This window comes from Passer domesticus, unplaced genomic scaffold (assembly GCF_036417665.1).
Source record: "Passer domesticus isolate bPasDom1 unplaced genomic scaffold, bPasDom1.hap1 HAP1_SCAFFOLD_55, whole genome shotgun sequence".
Lineage (NCBI taxonomy): Eukaryota > Metazoa > Chordata > Aves > Passeriformes > Passeridae > Passer > Passer domesticus.
The window spans coordinates 366017-389790 of record NW_026990163.1 but is presented as its reverse complement, the minus strand read 5'-3'; the positions used below and the strand labels follow the sequence as shown (position 1 = coordinate 389790).

Here is a 23774-nt window from a genome sequence, read left to right as displayed (position 1 = left end):
CTGCTGGGAGTCACCACACAAGATCTCGCGCCACTCTTCCTGCTCCTCAAAGGCAGCAAAGAACTCCATTCCCCACCATCCTTCACACCGGAGGCCCAAGCAGATCTACAAAAGGTAGCCAAGGCAATTCAAACTAAACCGGCGCACTGACACCAGCCTAATTTACCTTTCTCCCTGGCAATCCTTGCTGTAAGTCCAAAATTCCAGGCATTATTGCTTTCAGTGGAACTCAACTATCCCAGATCCCCTGATAATAATTGCATGGGGTTTCAGATCACACCAACCTAGTAAAACAATAACAACCCCCCAAAAAGTTATTGTATAACTAATCAGGAAAGCTAGAGCGCGTCTGTGTCCCCTTGCAGGAACAGATCTTGCGAACATATATACGTACCTCTCCCTCGAGAACACCTCTATTGCCTACTTCAAATACCTGAACCGCTGCAATACACCTTGGATAGTTACTCAGGAGAAATTTCTAGTCATTTTCTAAAACACAAACTCTTTATTTCGGCTCGCAATTTAGTCCTCAAACATCTAAAAAGCTAAACATCTTTAAAGACTCTAACCGTTTTAACAGCTGCCTCTGGGAGCTGGTACCAATCACTCTTTACATGGAAAGACCCCACAACCCAACAAGGGGACTCAGATCTTGAATTCATTCAGGGCTCTCCCCAAATTGCTGAATTGACTGCAGTCCTTAGGACCTTCTCCACTTTCAAAGAACCTCTTCGTTTGATCGCTGATTCGGCAGATGTTTATGGCCTAGTGCAGCGGGCCGAAAACTCCATTTTCAAAGACATTTCTAACCCCAACTAGAGCATTTGCTTTCCCCTTTCATTTCTCTTTTGTCCCACAGACAACACCCACACTATATCATGCACACAAGGTCTCATACCACCCTTCCTGCATTTATAGTAGGCAATGCTAGAGCAGATGCCCCAGCAATGCTTCTCCAAACCTCCCCACGGAATGATTTTGACCAGGCTAGGATCCGCCACCACTTCTACCATCAAAACATTCCTGCACCGCTCAGCATCTTTAAAATTACCCAAGATCAGGCAAGATCCATGGCAAACACCTGCCCAAATGGTCAGCAACATGCCTTTGCTTCTGTCAGAGCTGCACTCAATCCAAGAGGACTAAAGACTCTCCAGATCGGGCAATCACACATCACACACCAAGCCCCTTTTGGGAGACTAAAATACATCCCCGTCTCAATCCACACCGACAATGGCGCGGTTTCTGCCCCTGCCCATGCTGGTGAGAAATCAAAAGATGCTATAAAACGTTCCTTTTTACCTTTTCCACCTTCCCTGTTCCACAGGAAATTAAAACTGATCATGGTCCTGCTAATACCTCCCACTGATTCCAACCATTTTCTGACCAGTGGGCTACAAAACATGTCACAGCCATACCACACTCTGCCACAGGACAGTCCATAGTCCAGAGGGCCCACTCTTCCATCCAAAGGATCCTTGATCAACAGAGACAGGGAGTGCACGTATTATCTCCCATTGAGAGACTGGCCAAGGCCCTTGATGTGCTCAAATTTTTCAACACCTCATTTATGGAGACAACTCCCCCAGTCATCAGGTGTTTTGCATTTAATTTGCAGCCCAATTAAAAGAAAAGCCACCAGTGTTGATCAAAGACCCTGAATCTAAACAAATCATGGGCCCTTTCCCATTCATTACTTGGGGGAGGGGATACGCTTGTGTCTCTACAGCAGCAGGCCCAAGACGGATCCCAGCAAAAAACATCAAAGCCTTCTGCCAATGGCCAGGCAAACACCAGAGCCACCATCAGAAGAACAGAATGAAAGCCTAAGAGAGACAGCAGCAGCCTGGAAAAGAAGAAGAAGAAGGACAGAAGAAGATCTCCTAAGCAGCGTGGACCACACAGACCAACACCAAGAGAACTCAGACACCACTAAGCGAAATATATCGCTTAACATTTCTAAAAACTGTATTCCAGCCTTCATATTTGATTCTTCTAATAAGCTGACTTCAAACCCTTGCCTTACAGAAGAGAAAGTTTAGTGGGACCAGAATTTAAGTTTCGCATTGCAATCTCCCTATCTCTATACTTTCAGGCCACCCAAGCCCCACCCACTACTAAATTAGCTAAAGTCAAAGGATGCTGTCCTTTCTTGCCACTGCAGCAGGCAGCCGCAAGCAGCAAAGCTCCTCACTATGCCACATGCCTTCAGATGGCTGGTTCCACAGCCAAGCCACAATTTCTTGCCCATGGCCACGCTTGTCAACTTCTTCTCACATAGGGACTCAGTATACCAGAGCGGCCAGCTGCTCACAGATCAAACAAACAAGATCCAGACAAAAGGCAACAACAACTGGCTCACTGGACTTTTGAAAGACTGGGGCATGAAAGGCTCGCTTTCATCTTTAGTCAAGACTGTTTTGTGGGCTTTGTTTCTTGTATTCATTGTCTTGGTTATTCTATCCAGTTTTGCTCAACGCTTGCAAAAGTCCATGGCAGAAGCCTTCATTCTTGAAAACAAAAAGGGGGCAGTTGTGGAGGCCCAGGGGCCTCTCAGTGCAACTGTAATACCTTAGGGCAAAGGGGACCAAGGTGAAACAGAGAAACCCCTCTGAATGCAAGGCTCTCACCCATGGCCACTTGCAGCCTCTTGCAATCCGCAGGTTTTGTTGCTATCACCCACTTCAACTGCCATTTTTTCCTTAGATCTACTCTCCAGAGAATGTTCTCCTCTCTCTTCTCCCCTGCTGGTCCTGGCTTCGCACATTGACCCCCGCCATATGAAACCCTCAGACCCCAGCCTCATTTTCTCCCTGTCCCTGGACCCTCTTCATGGTAATGCACAGCGTTTGGAGTTCCACACAAAGACCCATCTCTGGCCTCATTCATCAGCACATGAAGCAAGTGTGCTCCGGCCTCTGGGAGTGCAGGTCACTCACACGGGCTCACTGTGGACATGCCGCAATCACACAGTCATTGAGTGCACCAGAGAACCTGGCCTCTAATAAAAGGCATGAATGCCACAAATCACCCAACCCAATGCCTTGCATGTCTCTACTTTTTCCTTCTTCTCTCATCTCTCATGTCACTTTCCCCATCGCCTCTCTCTGCCAGCTTGGCTTCTCTCTCTCTCCTGGCTGCAGCTTCAGCCACATGTGTGACACTGCAGGAACAGCCTGACCCACAGGGAAGAGGGAGAGGACTCTTTGTCAGCAACTGAAGTGACAGAACAAGGAGGAATGGGATGAAACTGCAAGAGCTGGAATCCATTCCATGACGGGAAGAAGTTCTTTCCTGTCAGGGTGCTTGTCCCTGACACAGGGACCAGCGCAGAGAGGCTGTGCATACCCCATGCCCACCAACATCCAAGGCCAGCTTGGACAGGGGCCGCAGCAACCTGCTGTGCTGGGAGGCTGCTCAGCTTGGAACCAGATGATCTTTAGGGTCCCTTCCTAGCCAAACCATTCAAGGATTTCATCATTCCACCATGCCCACCTCCCAGTGTGGAGCGGCCCTGAAACTTCTGTGACATCACAGCTCCCACAGTGTTCCAGGTGGAACGTCCAGCACCTGGAAACCACCACAGCAGACACTCTGCCTGCTGCCAGCGCTCAGTTGGCGCTCGCTCTGCGCTCTGCCCGGCAGCACTCAGCTGTTGCTGCTGCTGCCTGGCCTTTTCCTGCTGCCTGCTCTGGAGCACCAATCCCAGCAGGATGAGCACTGCTGCGCCAGTGGAGGTACAGTGCCATTCCAGGGAGGGGGCAGCCTGCTTGAACAGGCTGCAGCCACGTGGCAATGGATGGTGTGGGACAGGAACCCCACTGTGACATTGTGCAGTCTCTTGCAGACTGCCAGAGACACTGTGGAGGAGATGGAAGTGGACATGGTGCAGGATGAGGAAGAAATGATGGAGGTGGACGTGGAAGAGCAGGTTGAGGAGATGGAAGTAGATGTGGAGGATGACATCGAGGAGATGGAAGTGGACGAGAAGGATGAGGAGGAGCCCATGGTCCTTGGATGAAGATGGAGCCCCACAAGTAAGACAGGCAGATGCTCCCCATGCCCTGCCCACAGACACAGTGGCTGCCCTGACGCCAGGCTGGGGCTGGGCTGGATGGCCCCGCTCAGGGACACGCTGCCCGCAGGGGGCCTGGATTGTGCTGCCACAAGCACCAGCCCTGGCCTGCCCTGCACTTGCCTGGGGCCACACCAGCCCTGCCAGCCCTGTCCCAGCTCCTGGGGCCCAGCTGGGCCCAGTGCTGGCAGCTGATTCCAACTTTGCTTCTTCCTTCCTTCCTTCCAGGACTGCTGGAGATGACGGCCGTACATATTACGCCTGTGTATATATGTTTGAAAAGTTAGAATATTTTTGTAAATATGTTCTTAGGTTAGTAGTTCTCTGTAAATATGTTTTGAAGATTGTTACTCCATAGGATCCCATGGAAATATGTGCAGTAGATTGTTGTTGTTGTTGTTATAAGGATTGTTGTAATGGAAGGTGTTCTGTAAATCCTCGTGTTTGCCGATGTTCAGCAAATAAATACTGCTTCTTTATAAAACTTCACTTCTCTTTCTCATTCCTTTGGGCACTGTCAGAACCCTGGATGTCCCCCTGACCATCCTAAATGATTCCAGCCCCAGCCAGGAGGCTTTAAAACCCTGGCAGTGGCTTTGGAGACCCTGGCATGTAGCCAAAGACCCCTGTGCCTTTGAATTTAACTCATAAAGCAAGTTACCACCTTTATGTCAAGAATTAAAAGTCACAACAATTTAGATAGTCTAGAAATAGTAATCACAAAGCGAACGGAAAACATTTAGAGCACTGTACATGGAGGTTTTGAACCTGGTACGAAAGAGTTTGGAATTCTCTACATAGGTAGAAAAATTTGGGCGTGCCCTGTCCTTCCTCTTTCTTCTCCCTAGCATCCATATGAAAGACGATATTGCCATTCACAAATTGGTTTCAAGTAGAAAGTCACTATCTAACTTAAGTAATAGGTATTAAAACCTTATTGTACACATAGTATACGCACTTTTTAATATAAAAGATAACACCAACCCGAGAGGCAAAAAGAGTACCTTAAGCTGACCTGCTGAACAAACCTCAGCAGGCCAGACAAAAAATGTTTTAGACAAAACATAAAAATCAACCTTAAGAGCGTGAAGCACATACTTCTCAACTCTTCCTTCGACAGCTAAGTTAGAGAAAAAGAGACTTTTAACATACCTCGAAATCCTCTCAACCAAAGAAAACCCAAGAGGCACAGGCAGTGTTTGCACAGTTGGGATTTCCACTTGTTCCGGGATCCCGGGGCTGGAGCTCCCTGGGGCTGCTGCCACGGCCACCCCGCGGCTGGGGGTCCCTGTGCACAGGGGGTCCCACTGACACCACTGCTGCCGCTGGCCACTGCTGCTGCTCCTGGGCTGGGGCACAGCCGCGTCCCCAAGAGCTGAGCTCTCACCAGCACAGAGGGGGCTCTCACTGCACTGGCCCCTGCAGCCATGCCACCAAAGCAAGGCAGGAAACTTTCAGCCACCCTTCCTGCTGCAGCCACAGACACTCCTGGCTCCAGAGCCGCCATCAGCCCACAGGGATGCAAAATCCACCTGCCCGCTCTCAAGGCCTTGACAGCCTTGGCAACTGTGGCACCTGCATCTGGGCTGCTGCAGGGGCTGATGTTTAAGGCTTGCAGCCTCCAATGGCTCCGGGCTCAGCTTCCCACCCTGATCTGCACTGCCCTGGCTCCGCATTGCTCAAGAGACAAAAGCCAAGCCAGGGCATCCTCACCCTGCCCAAATTGCTGAATTGACTGCAGTCCTTAGGACCTTCTCCACTTTCAAAGAACCTCTTCATTTGATCACTGATTCGGCAGATGTCTATGGCCTAGTGCAGCGGGCCGGAAATTCCATTTTCAAAGACATTTCTAACCCCAACTAGAGCATTTGCTTTCCCCTTTCATTTCTCTTTTGTCCCACAGACAACACCCACACTATATCATGCACACAAGGTCTCATACCACCCTTCCTGCATTTATAGTAGGCAATGCTAGAGCAGATGCCTCAGCAATGCTTCTCCAAACCTCCCTACGGAATGTTTCTGAACAGGCTAGGATCCGCCACCACTTCTACCATCAAAACATTCCTGCACCGCTCAGCATCTTTAAAATTACCCAAGATCAGGCAAGATCCATGGCAAACACCTGCCCAAATGGTCAGCAACATGCCTTTGCTTCTGTCAGAGCTGCACTCAATCCAAGAGGACTAAAGACTCTCCAGATCGGGCAATCACACATCACACACCAAGCCCCTTTTGGGGAGACTAAAATACATCCCCGTCTCAATCCACACCGACAACGCTGCGGTTTCTGCCCCTGCCCATGCTGGTGAAAAATCAAAAGATGCTATAAAACGTTCCTTTTTAGCCTTTTCCACCTTCCCTGTTCCACAGGAAATTAAAACTGATCACGGTCCTGCTTATACCTCGCACTGATTCCAACCATTTTCTGACCAGTGGGCTACAAAACATGTCACAGCCATACCACACTCTGCCACAGGACAGTCCATAGTCCAGAGGGCCCACTCTTCCATCCAAAGGATCCTTGATCAACAGAGAAAGGGAGTCCACATAGTATCTCCCATTGAGAGACTGGCCAAGGCCCTTGATGTGCTCAACTTTTTGAACAGCTCCCCCAGTCATCAGGCATTTTATATTTAATTGGCAGCCCAATAAAAAGAAAAGCCACCTGTCTTGATCAAAGACCCTGAATCCAAACAAATTATGGGCCCTTTCCCATTCATTACTTGGGAGGGAGGATATGCTTGTGTCTCTACAGCAGCAGGCCCAAGACGGATCCCAGCAAAAAACATCAAACTCTTCTGCCAATGGCCAGGCAAACACCAGAGCCACCATCAGAAAAACAGAACAAAAGCCTAAGAGAGACAGCAGCAGCCTGGAAAAGAAGAAGAAGGACAGAAGAAGATCTCCTAAGCAGTGTGGACCACACAGACCAACACCGAGAGAGCTCAGACACCACTAACTGCGATATACCGCTTAACAATTGGAAAAACTGTATTCTAGCCTTGATATTTGATTCTTCTAATAAGCTGACTTCAAACCCTTGCCTTACAGAAGAGAAAGTTTAGTGGGACCAGAATTTAAGGTTCACATTGCAATCTCCCTATCTCTATACTTTCAGGCCACCCAAGCCTCCTCCCACTACTAAATTAGCTAAAGTCAAAGGATGCTGTCCTTTCTTGCCACTGCAGCAGGAAGCTGGATGCTCCTCACTATGCCGCATGCCTTCGGATGGGTGGTTCCACAGCCAAGCCACAATTTCTTGCCCATGGCCACGCATGTCAACCTCTTCTCACATAGGGACTCAGTATACCAGAGCGGCCAGCTGCTCACAGATCAAATCAATAAGATCCAGACAAAAGGCAACAACAACTGGCTCACTGGACTTTTGAAAGACTGGGGCATGAAAGGCTGGCTTTCATCTTTAGTCAAGACTGTTTTGTGGGCTTTGTTTCTTGTATTCATTGTCTTGGTTATTCTATCCAGTTTTGCTCAACGCTTGCAAAAGTCCATGGCAGAAGCCTTCATTCTTGAGAACAAAAAGGGGGCAGTTGTGGAGGCCCAGGGGCCTCTCATTGCAACTGTAATACCTTAGGGCAAAGGGGACCAAGGTGAAACAGAGAAACCCCTCTGAATGCAAGGCTCTCACCCATGGCCACTTGCAGCCTCTTGCAATCCGCAGGTTTTGTTGCTATCACCCACTTCAACTGCCATTTTTTCCTTAGATCTACTCTCCAGAGAATGTTCTCCTCTCTCTTCTCCCCTGCTGGTCCTGGCTTCACCCCTTCTCCCCCCCGAATGAAACCCTCAGACCCCAGCCTCATTTTCTCTCTGGCCCTGGACCCTCTTCATGGCAATGCACAGCGTTTGGAGTTCCACACAAAGACCCATCTCTGGCCTCATTCATCAGCGCTTGAAGCAAGTGTGCTGCTCCGGTCCCTGGGAGTGCAGGTCGCTCACACGGGCTCACTGTGGACACGCCGCAATCACACAGTCATTGAGTGCACCAGAGAACCTGGCCTCTAATAAAAGGCATGAATGCCACAGCCCACCCAACCCAATGCCTTGCATGTCTCTACTTTTTCCTTCTTCTCTCATCTCTCATGTCACTTTCCCCATCGCCTCTCTCTGCCAGCTTGGCTTCTCTCTCTCCTGGCTGCAGCTTCAGCCACATGTGTGACACTGCAGGAACAGCCTGACCCACAAGGAAGAGGGAGAGGACTCTTTGTCAGCAACTGAAGTCACAGAACAAGGGGGAATGGGACGAAACTGCAAGAGCTGGAATCCATTCCATGATGGCAAGAAGTTCTTTCCTGTCAGGGTGCTTGTCCCTGGCACAGGGACCAGCGCAGAGAGGCTGTGCATACCCCATGCCCACCAACATCCAAGGCCAGCTTGGACAGGGGCCGCAGCAACCTGCTGTGCTGGGAGGCTGCTCAGCTTGGAACCAGATGATCTTTAGGGTCCCTTCCAAGCCAAACCATTCAAGGATTTCATCATTCCACCATGCCCACCTCCCAGTGTGGAGCGGCCCTGAAACTTCTGTGACATCACAGCTCCCACAGTGTTCCAGGTGGAACGTCCAGCACCTGGAAACCACCACAGCAGACACTCTGCCTGCTGCCAGCGCTCAGTTGGCGCTCGCTCTGCGCTCTGCCCGGCAGCACTCAGCTGTTGCTGCTCCTGCCTGGCCTTTTCCTGCTGCCTGCTCTGGAGCACCAATCCCAGCAGGATGAGCACTGCTGCGCCAGTGGAGGTACAGTGCCATTCCAGGGAGGGGGCAGCCTGCTTGAGCAGGCTGCAGCCACGTGGCAATGGATAGTGTGGGACAGGAACCCCACTGTGACATTGTGCAGTCTCTTGCAGACTAACAGAGACACTGTGGAGGAGATGCAAGTGGACATGGTGCAGGATGAGGAAGAAATGATGGAGGTGGACGTGGAAGAGCAGGTTGAGGACATGGAAGTAGATGTGGAGGATGACATCGAGGAGATGGAAGTGACACTAGGAGGAATTTCCCCAGGGAAAGGCTGCTCAGGTCTTGGCAGGGGCTGCCCAGGGAGCTTTGCAGTGCCCATCCCTGCAGCTGTCCCAGGAAGGCCTGCAGGTGGCACTCAGGGCTCTGGGCTGGGGACAAGCTGGGCATCGAGCACTGCTGGGACTCCATGGTCTCACAGACCTTTTCCAACCTTAGTGATTCCATGAGTCTATGATTCTATGAAGGCATGATTCGGAACAGATTTAACTCAAATCTATCATACACAAATATTACAGAGGTCAAAATTCACGTGAATGAAATTTAAGATTATTCTTTAAGACTGAAAGAATTGTATGTCAATGTTGCATATAGGTAAAGCCCTATAAAAGAAGAGCCTTGTTACCCTTGTAAGATGATGCCTCGGGCCTCCTGCTTCGGCTAAGTACAGCTAACAGGCAGGGGTGAGGGGCTCCCAGCAGGGCAGGGAGAGCCGAGCTCAGGATCCCAGGCACCCGAGCAGACCGGGATAGGTGTCTCCTTTATTGAGGTGGGTGTTAATAAGGTCCCAGTTCAGTGACTGTTCTCACCAGCAGAGGCTCACCCCACGGCAGAGGAAGCAGCTCTGGGCTGGGCTCCTGCAGCAGCAGTGGAATTCCTTTCCCCAAGAGCAGTGGCTCCCACAGTGCTCCTCCAAAGCCAAGACAGGGCTAGGAGCTGCACCCAGCCCCTTCCCCCAGCCCAAATCCCACCGTAGCTCTGGCCCTCCTCCTGCTTCCCCAGGGAAAACTCCCAAAGAAACAGAGCTCTCCCTTTGTCTGAAGCACCCAGCAATCACCTGCCATTAGCAACTCACTGGAAAGAAATTCTACAGGTGAAAAGGAAGAACAGAAAAGAAAACCCTTCCCCAAACAAGGAGGTGGCCAGATGCTGAAGGAGCACACACACATCCCCAGCTGGTGAGAAACCCTCCCTCTGCCTCAAAGAGGAAGAGTCTGACCGTGCAGGAGTGAAACCCACAGACATTACAACCAGCCAGGTTCCAGCTGAACTGCAAGGGCAGCCACAGCCAGCAGCAGTTGCCCCTGTAGAACCAAGGAGATCTAAGATGAAATCAGAGCACCCAAATGCTGTGGAGTCTGGCAAATCTGGGGCCATCTCAATACACCACCTTCACTGCAACCATTAATGCCCATACCAACCCAGAGACAGTGGGCTCTGCCACCAACAAGCTTAGAAATAATGAGAGTGTGATCAATGGCCCCATGCAGGCCTGATGCAGTCTGTGCTGTGGTTAAGGACCTCAGAAAGGAATTTAAAGAGGAAATGAGGGAGATGAGGCAGGAGGTAAGATAAATGCAGCACTAGTGCAAGTCACAGGCCCCAAAGTCAGAGCCCAACGTCCCCCAGCTACTGTGAGAGTACATCCCACGAGCTGACCTGTGCTTCTTCCTGAGTGACCATGGGGAAGGCATGGGAACGTGGGATGGGAAACCCACTTCTGTCTTAGCAGCACAAGGAGGGAAAACTCAACTCAAGGAAGGAAACACTAATCGAGGGAGTTCCAGTAAGGTGAAGGGAGCCTCCTGCCATGACCAAGCTGCTGGGTATGATCTGTCAGATCCCCTTGAAGGTACCTCTAGTATGAATGCCCAGAAAAGAAAGAATAACCACGGCTAGAGGGGCCCTGCCTCTAGCCAGGGAGAGGCACGGGAAAACCAGGTCTTTTGGATGGTGTGGATCCAATGGCCTTTCCACATCTGCTGTGGAAAGGAAGGTGCCCACAGCACAGCTCGTACAGCAGGATACCCAGGGACCAGATGGTGGCTGGCTGGCCATGGGAGCAGCCAAAGAGGATCCACTCCGCTGGGCTGTACTCCGGCATTCCTATGGGACACGGGCACAGCTCATCAGGCCCATGCTACTCCCTCCCTCCCAGCCAGCTCCCGTTCCACAACAGCCAGACCCTGCCCTGCCGAAAAGCAACTGGGCTGCAGCTGGCTGAAGAAGGATTCTCCCTCCCTCCCTCCCTCCCTGTTCCCCCTCTGCCAGCAAAGGGGGGAACCTCCGCTGCCCGGCTGGGCCCGGCTTTGGGCTCACCTGACATCCGGGTGTAGAACGTGTCCTGGAGGATCGTGCCGCACCCGAAGTCGATGAGCTTCACCTGGCCCGTGCCCAGGTCCACGAGGACGTTCTCGGCCTTGATGTCGCGGTGCAGACGCCGCGGCTGCTGCGGTGCCGCACGGCCTCCAGCACCGGGCGGAGCAGCCCCCGCGCCACGGGCTCCGTCAGGAAGCCCCGCTCCTCCAGCAAGTGCCAAAGCTCCTGACTGCGCTCCGCACGCTCCATGACCAGCGCCAAGCCGTCGGGCACCTCGAACCAGCCCAGGAGCCGCACCACGCCGCGGAAGCCGGGCCGCCACACCTTCCACAGCAGCGCCAGCTCCAGGGCCACAAGGGCGCCCTTGTGCTGCGGGGGGACCGCGATGCCGACAGCGGGGCCGATGCTGCGCCGCGCCTTGGGCCCCCTGCCCGGCCCCGCCGCGGCTCGCCACTGCCCGGCCCGGCACGCTGCGCGGGCCCCGCTCTCTCCACGCTCGCTCCCCTCCGCCTGCCGCCCTGCCGGGCCTCGCCTCAGCCCCGCCCGGCTCGCCCCGCCGGCTCCTCCGCGGGCCCCGCTCCCTCACCGGCCGCGCCCACTCCCAGACGCGCTCCCGGCACGCTCGCTTGATGGCCGCCTGCGAGCCAAGGCCAGCGGCGGGCTCAGCTCGCCGCCCGCCGCCCCGCTCCGACCCGGCCCCGTCTCTTACCGGGTCCCGGAGTAAACGCTGCCGCAGCCGCCGCTGCCCAGCAGCGGCCCTCCCGGCAGAGCTGCTCTGGGCGAGGCTTCTCCGCCCGTGCGGGCGGCACCGCGCTCTCGCTCTTGTGCCCGGGGCAGCCGAGCGCCCGGCGCGCTGCTGCTTGCCGAGCCGCCCCGGGCTGCGGCGGCTCGGGGCCGGCGGCCGAGCTGGCGAGCGGCGGAGCTCGGAGCGGGGAAGCTGCCGGCAGCGCTGTCGGCGGCGGGCCGGGAGCCGGGCGGCAGCGGGGCGGCTGCGGGCGGAACCGCGGCAGGGGCTTCCTTCGGGGCCGGGGCCTCGGCCGGGGCCGGGCCAGAGCCCGCGCCGGGCGGAGCCGAAAGACCGTGCTGCTCCGCCAGCAGCAGAGCGAGCGGCACCTCCAGCGGCGCCACGGGCGGGACGGAGAGAGCCCGGCGGAGGCGGAAGCACGGCGGGCCGGGCAGCGGCGGGCACGGGGCGGCCCCGCCGAGGGGCGCCGTGCGGGACGCGGCATCAGCCGGCCCGGGAGAGGCGGGACACGGACGGGACGGGACGGGAGTAGAGCGAGTGTGAGAGCGAGAAGGGGATGGGGAGCCAGTGGAAAGTCGAACGGAAGACCCATCGAGAGAAGCGCTGCTGCTGCTGCTGCTGCTGCTGCTGCTGCTGCTGCTGCTGCTGCTGCTGCTGCTGCTGCTGCTGTGCCCCGCGGAACGAAAGAGAGAAAGAAACAAATCACACCCCAAAGTCATTCCTGTTAGAGAAATAACCAAAGAAAACAATGGAGCAATAAAGAAGAGTGCTGGCTTGTGGCTTCTTTCTTCTTTGGGTGAGACGAAGCATTTCATGGGGAAGAATTGCCTCTTCTGACAGTTTTGCCTGAGTGGACAGGAGTGCAGCATTGAATTTTCAAGTCGAAAAGGGAAATCGTGTCAGTAAAGTCATCTCTTTTCATCCTCTCTTGAGACAGTTGCAGGCTGCCAAAAGACACGGTCTGCAGTCTGGAACTTGGGGCCAAGTTTCTTTTTCTGCCAGAGGATGAGGAGGGGAAGCATCCCAGAATCATGGAGTCGTGCCATGGTTGAGCTTGGAAGGGATCTGAAAAATCCCGTGGCTGCAACCCCGCTGCTATGGCTGGGGAGCCCTTGCACTAGACCAGCTTGTCTGGAGCTCCGTGCAGCCTGGCCTTGACCACTGTCAGGGACGGGACATGCACGCCTTCTCTGGGCAACCTGTTCCAGGAGAGTCTTTTTTTCTGAATCCCTTAGCTAAACCTAATCTGTCTCCATTTGGATCCATTCTCCCTTGTCCTGTCCTTGCCTGCCCTTGTACAAAGTGACAAAGTGGGGGGGGATTGGTTGTGGAAGAGATTAAGAAAAGTGCCCAATGAACAGACAATCAGTGCCCCACCTCTAACAGATAGGAATAGAATTCCCCTATTTGTAACCTAAGACAACTGGGATCCTGGATCCATTTTTCCTGTGGCTGCGGGTCCCAGCCCCGGCGGAGCAGAACTGGGAGCTGGGACTGTGATCCCTGATTGTCGATCCCCTGGTCTCTGTCTCTCCTGTTCCCTCCCTTTCCTCTGGGGGATCACAAATCCCAGAGCAGCTGCAGAGCCCCGTGCCCAGCCCGGGTTTCCCAGCAAAGGGAGGCCTGGGGGTGAGGTGCCCGGGCTAGCCAGGAATGGGGGTCCGGGGGTCCCTGGGCTCATGGAAACAGGGAATCCAGGGGCTAGCAGAGGGGGATACCCGGGAAAGGGGGTGCAGGGGGTGTTGATGCAGGATAAGGGAGTGCAGGGGGTCCTGGAACTGGGGAAGGAGATGCAGGAGGGTCCCAGTGCCCCGCAATGGGGATTCAAGGGGGTCCCTGGGGGAGTCCCCAAAGCCCCTCCCAGGGGGGAGCAGGAGCTGGGTCGGGAGCTCTGGGCAGAGAAAAGGGGGTGACCCCGGCATGGGGGGACGTGGGGGAGTCAGACGCGCTCTGAGGGGGGACACGACCCCCGGGGACCCCCCTCACCTTCTCCCGCAGGGGAGGCCGAGCCCCAGCCCAGCAGACGAAGCCCAACACGAAGCCCCCGAGCCCCGGCAGCACCTTGGGGGGCGTCCGGCGGCAGCTCCGGGGGCGGGAGGGGCAGGATCCGGGAAACGGCGGCTGGGAAGGGACCAGCACGGACTGGGACAGGCTGGGATGGACTGGGACAGGCTGGGATGGACTGGGACAAGCTGGGATGGACTGGGACAGGCATAGACTGGGACAGGGATGGATTGTGACAGGCTGGGATGGACTGGGACAGGGATGGACTGGGACAGGCTGGGATGGACTGGGACAGGCATGGACTGGGACAGGCATAGACTGGGACAGGCATGGACTGGGACAGGCATGGACTGGGACAGGCTGGGATGGACTGGGACACTGGGACACACCAGGGTACACCGAGATACCCCAGGACACACCAGAATACACTGGGACACACCACACCCAGGACTGGGACCCACTGGGAGCAGGATCAGAGCACACTGGGACCTAGCAGGACCAGAAGTGGGAGAGCAGGGATCATAGTGGCAGCAACTGGGATATACTGGGAGTGACTGGGATCATACTGGTGGAAACTGGAACTGTATTGGGTTAGCTGGATGTGACTGGGAAGGACCATGAGTATGCTGAGGGCAACTGGGATATACTGGGAGTGTCTGTAACCATACTGGGTGTGACTGGTTTGACTGGGACCATGCTGAGGGAGAATGGGATCACACTTGGAATGACTGGGCCAGTGCTAGGGGCAACTGAGAGCAACTGGGATCATACTGGAGCAACTGGGACCACAGTGAGGGTGACTGGGGTCATACTGGGATCATATTGGAAGTCACTAGGAGCAAGCTGAGAACAGCTGGGACTATGTTGGGGCAACTGGGATATACAGGGAGTAACTGGAATCATGCTGGAGTTGACTGGGGGTTGCTGTGAGCAACTGGAATTGTGGAAGCTACTGGGAGCAACTGGGAGTGTGTGGAAGCATGCTGCGGGCAACTGGGATATACTGGGAGAGGCCAGGAGTGACTGGAATCACAGAGCAATCATAAAGGAAGCTACTGGAATAATATACTGGGACTATCTGGGAGTGACTGGGATGGTACTGGGAGTAACTGGAACCATACTGGGATGATAGTGGGGGCAAAGGGCATTGTACTGAGAGTACTGGGAGTGACTGAGATGATACTGGGGGTGAGTGGAACCATACTGGGAGAGGCTGGAACCATCCTAGGGGTGAATGGTAACACCTGGGACCATTCTGGGATCATTCTGGGAGTGACTGGGATCATACTGGGATTGTAATGAATTCAACTGAAAGTGACTGGGATCATACTGGGTGTGACTGGGAGCCGCAGAGCCCATGCTGGGAGTGACCTGGGCACCCCTGGGGGAACTGGGGCAACTGGCCCAGCTGGGGCTCAGGGTTGTTCTCCCCCAGGGCTGCCCCGGGTCCTGCTGCCACCTCCGACCCCACAGAGCCAAGGGACAGGGGACAGGGACAGGGGAGAGCTGAGGGACAAGGACAGGAGACAGGGACAGGGACAGGAGAGGAACAGGGGACAGGGCAGAGCCAGGGAACAGGGCCTGGCCGAGGGACACTGAGCTCCAGCACTTGGGGCTGTTGCCCTTGGGCTCCCAGCACAGCCCAGGGGCAGAATCCCCTCCAGAAACTGTTGTTTGCTTTCAGCTTTGCTCTGCAACATTCCCCAGGAGCCCCTGCAGCGGCTGCAGCCCGGCCGGGTGCCTGGGGCCACCAAAGCTGCTCTGGCAGTGCCCTCCTGCCCCGGGCAGGGCACACAACAGCCAAGGAAAGGCTCCTGCTGGGCTCAGGGCAGGCACAGGGCACTCCCCTGGCGCTGCCACGGGCACAGCAGAGCCGGCCTGGGCACAGCAGAGCCGGCCTGGGCACAGCATTGGCACCCATGTCCCATGCCATCCCAGCAGGGATTATGGCTCATTGTGTTATAAATGAGAAGCTTGACTAGGCCAATATTCGAGCAGCAATCAATTTATTAATTAATATGGTAAAGTATGAGCAATACAGCACTTGGTAGCAGTGGGGGAAATTTTCCCTGCAACTGCACACTGATAGTTGATGTTATGAATAGAAAGTTGTATTTTTTTTTAAGTTTCAGAGTTAAAAAAACCAAGCCAGACCGAGTCAGACTCCTTTAGGTTCCCTGCCAAGAAAAGCCCTTAATCACTCGTTGATGGCGGGTGATTAACTGATTGTTTCCCTGATGCTGGCCGTATGCCAAGGAGATACCAAGGGAAACCCTCCAGGGTAAAGAGATGGGCAGTGACACCAGAAACAACATGCAAATAAGAAACGCAGTGCACCCTGGATTGTTACAGTTTTACAGTTTTTATAAGAAAAACCCCTAAAATCACGAGCCAACAAGTAACTCAAAGTGACGTCTAAGGATGGGAGCATTGTCCCGTACCTGCTTGTATCTTTTTATTTCTCACTCTAACCTGAAAAGAAACTGATTAAAGAGACCCCCCGGGTTTCTAAACCAACAAACTAAGGACTCAACGACTCTCCCGTGAGGACAGAGTCCCCAGTTCTGTCTGCAGACCAGCGGACAAAACTGCATCATCCTCCTGCTTCGTGCCACGCCTGGGAGCAGCGGCGGCGAGGGCGCAACCCGTCGATTTCTTCCCACCTGAGCTGATTCTTCTTAATAAAGGCATTAAAAAGGAGAAAGATCTCCTGCCCATTTATTTCAGTTGAGGCTTACAGGCATTGATAGGGGTACTCATAAGTTTTCTCAGCAGTTTCCATTCCCAATTTTTACGTCACAATTCTATACACTATTATGATTTAGTTTTTCTCAGGATGTATCCCAGAAAGGAGTATCCCCAGATGGTGGTGTCTGTCTTCTGAAAGAAGGAAGAAATCTCTCAGCTGGTGAGGTCTAGATTCCAGATGGGTTCACCTTTTAATTGCAAATCTCATAACAGTGATATCCAGCTTCCCTTGGTGGAAACTATCAATCCTTGAGTAGATGTTCATCTTCCTTTGTTAAGCTGCTTTTCACTGTTTTGTTAATGCGTTGAGATAAGCATGTTTCCTTTTGATATATTCTAAAGCTATAGTTTCAAAGATCCTTACTACAAACAATATTCTAAAATGATACTTCAAAAGGTTATTATTGCAAAACTCTTTTTAGCTCAAAGCAGAAAGTTCCTGTCAAACAGCAACATCCTTAAAGCTTTAATTCAAATGCTCCTAAATCAAGATTTATAAAGATTAATTGTGAACAAAGGAGAGGTTCAAAGGCCTTCTTCCATGCTTTCCTTCCTCAGTTATTTATTAGAATTGTCTTTATAAATGTCCCACAGTCAGTTTCCACACATATCACAATCACAGATATACATGTTGCCTGTATGTACCTGACATGAAACATAGCTTTGTATTTCACATTACTACCTTTTTTCTTTTTGTTACTTTTAATAACATTTTCTTTATAACCTTTTAAAATGTTAAGCCTGCTTTACTTTTCTCCTAATCCTATCTCACAACAAAATAAATATATAAATATTAAAGTGACAATAAAACCCACCACACTCAAGAATACATTAATTAAGAAATCTCAAAATTAGAAAAATCTTAAATTAACAAACTATAACACTACAATGTCACAATAAACCTTTTGCCAAAATTTCTCTAATTTTCTAAAGTTCCCAGTAAAGGCTGTTTTGAGCCTCTGAGAATCTTTTGTTGGTATTTCTCCAGGGAGGCCAACTCAAAGGACAAAATAATAGTAAGTCCTTCTAAAGGTCTTCTTGAGAGAGTTGTTTGGAGGAAACAGCTGCAAGAGGAAATCTGGGAGAAGGGGAAGGGCATAGATCCAGCTGCTCCAATTGAAGAGATGTCCTTAGACATGGCCATTTAAACAGGAGAGCTGGAAACACCGGAAGGAGGGGGTCATGAAATATTAGACTGAATGTTGGTGGCTCAAATAGAGGGGAAGATCAGTATTTCTTCTCCTGACATCAGTAGAAGAATCCATGAGATCCAGGAAATAATTTCCTGTTCCTGATGGGATAACTTTGCCATTTCTTAAATGTACTCAAGTGACCCAGGTAATAAAGGTTTGCTTGTATATGATGAAATATACAAGTATTAAAAGCTGTGCCCCTTTCCAGGCAGCCATCAGCTGTGTGCCCATGAACAGGCAGTGCCACTTGTGCCCTGAGGTGCCCAGCTGGGATTGGATCTCTCAGAGAGCACCTGAGGGAGAACAGAGCACCTTGCAAGCTGCAGGTCCCTGACAGCCCCGCAGGGCTCCTGTCCCATCAACATCTGCTCTGCTCCAGTCTGAAACAGGGCCCAGGATGGTGCCGGGATCATCAGAGAGCTGAGGTGTGTGCTGGAATTCAATGCCCTCCCCATCCCGCAGCAGCCCTGCATTTCCCTGCTCCAGCCTTGGTCTCAGCACAGCCATGGAGGCTCTTTGGGCTCCTGACTGTTCCTGCAGCCCCCAAGGGCAGCTGAGCTCTGCCTGTGGCAGTGGGGTTTTTTGAGGTTGTTTGGTCTCCTCTTGCACTGGGTTTGAGTATGTTTGGTCTTTCCCCGTCTGGTTGGGATAGCAATTTGAAGATGTTTAGTCTATGTTTGCCTCCTGTCTAGCCAGGGCACTTGCAGTGGTTTTTTCCCCTAGCCTGGTAAGTTCCCTGTCAGTTCCGGGTTTCTCTCTTTGCTACGGGTTTATGCCTTTCCCATCTTAGCTTCTGACCTAACCCCCACCCCGATTTCCCGCTCTCTCTTACGCAAAAGCCGCTGTTTTCTCTGCCTCCCCGCTCTGTGCCACTGTCTGCCCTTCCAGCTGCACGGCTCCCGCGCTCTGCCGGATCCCGTGCCCCGCCGGCTCCCCCTCCGCAGCCGGCACCCCTCTCCGCCCGGGAAAGGAGGTCACCCCGCGGGGCATCGGCCGCCTGGCTCCTGCCCGCGCCGCCGGCACCGCTGAGCCTCCCGTGAGCCACGGCTCCTGGCGAGAGGGGATCGCCCACACGAGCACCGCTGCTGCCAGCGCCGTGAGGAGAGAGACTGTCCCTGCCGTGAGGAGAGAGACTGTCCCCGCCGTGAGGAGAGAGACTGTCCCCGCCGTGAGGAGAGAGACTGTCCCTGCCGTGAGGAGAGAGACTGTCCCCGCCGTGAGGAGAGAGACTGTCCCCGCCGTGAGGAGAGAGACTGTCCCTGCCGTGAGGAGAGAGACTGTCCCCGCCGCCAGGACAGAGACTGTCCCCGCCGTGAGGAGAGAGACTGTCCCCGCCGTGAGGAGAGAGACTGTCCCCGCCGCCAGGACAGAGACTGTCCCCGCCGTGAGGAGAGAGACTGTCCCTGCCGTGAGGAGAGAGACTGTCCCCTCCGCCAGGACAGAGACTGTCCCCGCCGTGAGGACAGAGACTGTCCCCGCCTCGCTGCCGCTGCCTGCGAGTGCTGCGCCATCTTCTCACGCCGGCGCTGCTGCCACCGCGGCAAAGAACAGCTCCTGTGCCACGCTGCCGATTCCAAGCAGCGCCATCCTGGCGCGGGACAGAAATAAAGCGGCTCGGAGAAGCCAGCACTGGCTCGTTCCTTATTTCCTTTATAATGAATCTCAGAGGCTGAGCCCGCGTTTCAGCAGCCGAACCGTGACCCTGCCGGCCGGCGGCAGAGGTCGGGCACGGCCGCTCCTGGGCCTGCCCCGATCGCCTGCAGGGATTGGGGCACGCTGGTGCACACCTCAGCTGTCTGCAGGGCGCACGGACGCTGCTGCCAAGTGAAGTTCGTGCTCCGTCAAGCGCTGCCGGTGAATTCGCACACTTTCTGCTTGCTGCAGCTCCCGGGAAAGTCAACCCCCTCCGTTCCAGACGTGAGAGGAGTTTTCTCCTGGTTCAAGGACTACCTCCGAGATTTTCGTTTCAAGAATCTTGGGTTTCGTGAGTATTCCGGTGGCTGGGACGGACCGGACTGGGGTACCTTAAAATTGGGTGGGGGTGACTCCCGGGGATTAGGGGAGGCACAGTGCACAACATTAAAAACTCCTCCGGCTGGTGATTCTTGGGTGTTTTTGTTTTACCTGGGAGATGGGTGGAAAAGAACCTAGCAAATAGTCTCAGTCTGAGTTTTCTAGTGGCCAGGACGGACCCGACCGAGGTGCAATGGGGTACAGCGAGACTGTCTGCTAGGGAGAAGGAAGTTTATAACCAAATTGTGGATTCCTTGGTGGGGGAGGGTTTTGTTTATCACAGGTGTTATAAATGATAAGCTTGACTAGGCCAATATTCAAGCAGCAATCAATTTATTTATTAATGAATATGGTAATGTATGAGCAATACAGCGCTGGGTAGAGTGGGGGAAATTTTCCCTCCAACTGCACACTGATAGTTGGGGCTTACAGGTATTTAGAGGGGTACTCATAAGCTTTCTCAGCAGTTTCTATTCTCAATTTTTACATCACAATTCCAGCTATCAGTAGCAAGGGATTTTTATTTTAGTTTTTTCAGGGAGAATGGGAAATTAAAAATACTTTTTCTTCCTTAGGTGCTAATGCATCTTTTACTAGTTTTTCTAGGCTGTAGGATAATGATAAGTGCAGAACAATGTTCTTTTATGGAGCCTTATCTCCTTGTAACATTTCAGTTAAATGCCAGTTGATGTTTGGCTTCTCCTTCTTCAACTTTTTGGCTAAACTTTTCCTAAACCTCCAGTGGCTGTCTCAGCACCACACTGCCTGTATATCTGTAAAACCAGCTCATAAAGAGGAGGAGCATCCCAAAAGAGATTGTTTGGCTCATTTTAGTTTGTTTATGTTTGGAATACGGAAAGTTCAGTTGTGTAATTCACAGTGATTCAAAAATGAATGAGGGAAATATCATTTGCATTTTCCCCATGTGTATGTCCAGTAGAAAGCAGCCTCTGCAAAAAACACAATACTGCTTTTATTCATCCACAATGTATCAAAACAAAATTGGTTAAAAGGGGAGATGTGAAAAATTTAATGTTGGCAATGTGCTATTGGTACGTAGTTTGGGTTTTACTTTTTGGTAATTTAAAACCTGATCCTTCACATTCCTACTGGAGACCTTTAAGTTTTAGGCATGGATTAAGTGCTTCTGAAAACCAAAATTTTGATGAAATGTTCACAGCCAGTGAATTGGGTTTTGTCATTGTATTTTCAAAACATGAATATAGAAATAAGCCTGCAAACACCAGCAAAATTAAAAACTACTTGGTTTGGCCAATGAAGCACAAGCAACCAAATGTGTTCAAACTTGTAGAGAATTCTTTGTTTTCATTTTCACAAGTTTCACTTGATTTCATGGAGGATCAAAGTGAACTAACAAAAAATAACTGCTCCCACAATAACCAGGAACAAAAGAAGAACAAATCCTTCCTCAACATAAAACACAGCTCCCCCTCCTCTGTCTATTGACTCTGACACACCTCAATATTTTGTTCCAACCAGTGCACAAAACGCCTTCTGAGTATGTTTATTGTACTTATATAGAGTGTCTGTGTGTGAAATTATATTTATACAAACACGTATTATTAGTTGTAAGTGTAGGCATGAGAATGTAGATAAATCTAATAATTTAGCATTACTAGCAACCTGACTGGGTGTTAGTTTCAGTAGTAGGCAGCTTAATAGCTGAGAGTGTTGAGAGGTAACATTTTTCACTTTTTTTCCCTGTTATTATTTTGCCCTGATTTACTGGGCAGGTTGCAAGAGTGGTGAAGTAGGTCATGGGGATTTATTGTTTGAAAATAGAAGTTCAATGGGTCAGAGATTGGATTCAGGCATGGATTGAACCCAAAACATCTTGAAAGGTGATGATTCATAATTCTGTCCCTGTCTTGATTCCTTCTGTCTGAAACTCAGGAGACAAGTCTGCCTGACCTCTGGCAGCTTCAGTCTCACACATATTTCTCATAACTGTGTTTGTAATGGACCAAAAACTCCTGTGTGGTAAGGGAAAGCTTCCAAAATCCCAGAAGGGACAAAACTGTTACTGCAGTGGAAAATCCCATAGGATTTTCCACAGGGTCCTCCTGTATTCACAAGCAACCATCTGATGATGTTTTGGAAAAAAACAGACTGGAAAGTCTCCTTTGTGAAGAGAGGAAGGTGTGAATATCAGCAGGGGAATGGGGTGGGAGGAGACTGGAACAGCTGCACTGGCCTTTCCTTTTCCTCTCAGCACTTTGCTGGAGGAGGATCACAGTGCCTCAGAAATTCAGATAATAATGAGGACACTGTGGAAAAACCCAGACTTGTAGAAGGTTAAGAAGCAGGTGAACAGCAGCTTTGGAGAATAGCTGTGTGACAGTGAAAACTTAATGCAGTTCTAAGAAATAGTATCTGGCATGCACTGTTTGGGACTTGAAAATTGGGAGAAAATTTGAGATTTTCGTATAAAAATTGGTTGGGTGGGGTTGTTTGGTTGGGTTTTTTTGGGTTTTTTTCTTTGTTTGTTGGGGTTTTTTTGGGGGGGTTTGGTTTTTTTTGGTTGTTTGTTGTTGTTGTTGTTGTTGTTGTTGTTTTTTAATAAGGAAGCTTAAAAAGGAAAAATAAAAATCATTGAGAAAATTTTGCTGGGCCCATCTGGAGCATAAGTGGAAGAGGGAGCAGTGAGGTGGGTAAGATGGAGATTAGTATGGTGGATTTGGCATTTTTCTGAAGCAAAACAGATTCTTAAATGTCAAGGGTCAGGAGTATTAAGTGTTTAGGAAGCTGTCGAAGAAGAGAGTGGTGAGAGCTATATGAAGAGTGTGTGGTGAATTGCATGAAAAGATGAGTTTTAAAGAGCAAATCTTCTGGGAGGCTGTTACAATTAAAATGGAGAACGAGGTGTCGGCTGAGATGTGTACTCTCCTTTTTTTCTTTGTGTAACACATTATTGCTGATTCCTGTGGAACGGTACAAGGTGTGAGAAAATAATTCTTTTTTTTTTTTCAGTCTATATGTGATCACAATTCAATTCCTAAGGACATTTGCATAGTATGATCCACCTTAGGAAGTTACAATGTAGAAGAATTCAGATTTATACTGGCTTCAAGATACTCACAGCATCTGGTTTGAGTGAGGATGTAGATTTCAAATGTTGTCCCTCCCTTGATGTCTCCAGTCACATTGGTCACATTCTTGCTGAATTTTGTATCACTTTTCTAAGCTTCAGTGCTATACAACATTGGCACTGCTTTTCTGTCTGGCTCCATCTGTCCTTTCACTCCATCTGAGATATTTAACTTCAGTGTACAGAGGATTTGGCTTCTCAGCCTCTGCTAGCTTTTCCCCAGGAGCCATAGGTGCTTTGCTCTTCCCTGCTGCTTTTCATGCTCCACAGAAAGGCACAGTTTTTGAGCCAGCCTTTGGCTTAATAGCCAAACCATCCCTCTGTGAAGCATGAAAGACAAGAGAGAGCAGCGGGGCAGCCCCAAGAGACAGATGGAAAAGAAGCTGACTTGGTGAAATCAGCAGCCAGGCTGTGCCCCACCTCACACAAACAAACCTGGCCACAAAGAGCAGCTCAGGACAGCTCTCAGGCTTGAAATCCTGCTGCTGAGCTTGGAGGGAAGAGCAGCTGGAGCTCCCTGGGAAGCCACTTTGGGCCAATGTCCCTCCCAGCTGTGCCCCACAAGGGCATTCACAGGGGTGACTCACGCCCCTTGTCTGTGGAGGTGCCACCCTGCTCCACACCAAACCATCTGACTCACACGGGACAAGTCTAGCAGAGTGGCAAAACCTCTCATGTCTTTACTGTTCTTAGTACCAGACAGTAGTTACAAGATTTTCCAAGTGTGTGTAGATGATATAACTATACTTAATTGGGGCCTCTTTGTGATCACATGTCAAATGGATAAGCTAAAAACCCACCAAAGTACAAAG

At 51.6% G+C, this 23774-nt stretch overlaps 1 protein-coding gene across 13 annotated transcripts in view; it reads right to left on the bottom strand.

Annotated features, from left to right (window-relative positions):
• LOC135292869 (hydrocephalus-inducing protein-like) overlaps positions 1–12287 on the bottom strand; it is a 45027-nt gene extending 32740 nt beyond the window's left edge. For 12 of the 13 annotated variants that reach the window (XM_064406932.1, XM_064406930.1, XM_064406934.1 and 9 more), the window contains exon 1: positions 11151–12287. The gene's annotated coding sequence lies outside the window, so the exon portion shown is untranslated. The remainder of the gene's footprint in view (positions 1–11150) is intronic. The other variant, XM_064406931.1, reaches the window with a different exon arrangement.
• Between the last annotated feature and the right edge of the window lie 11487 nt (positions 12288–23774).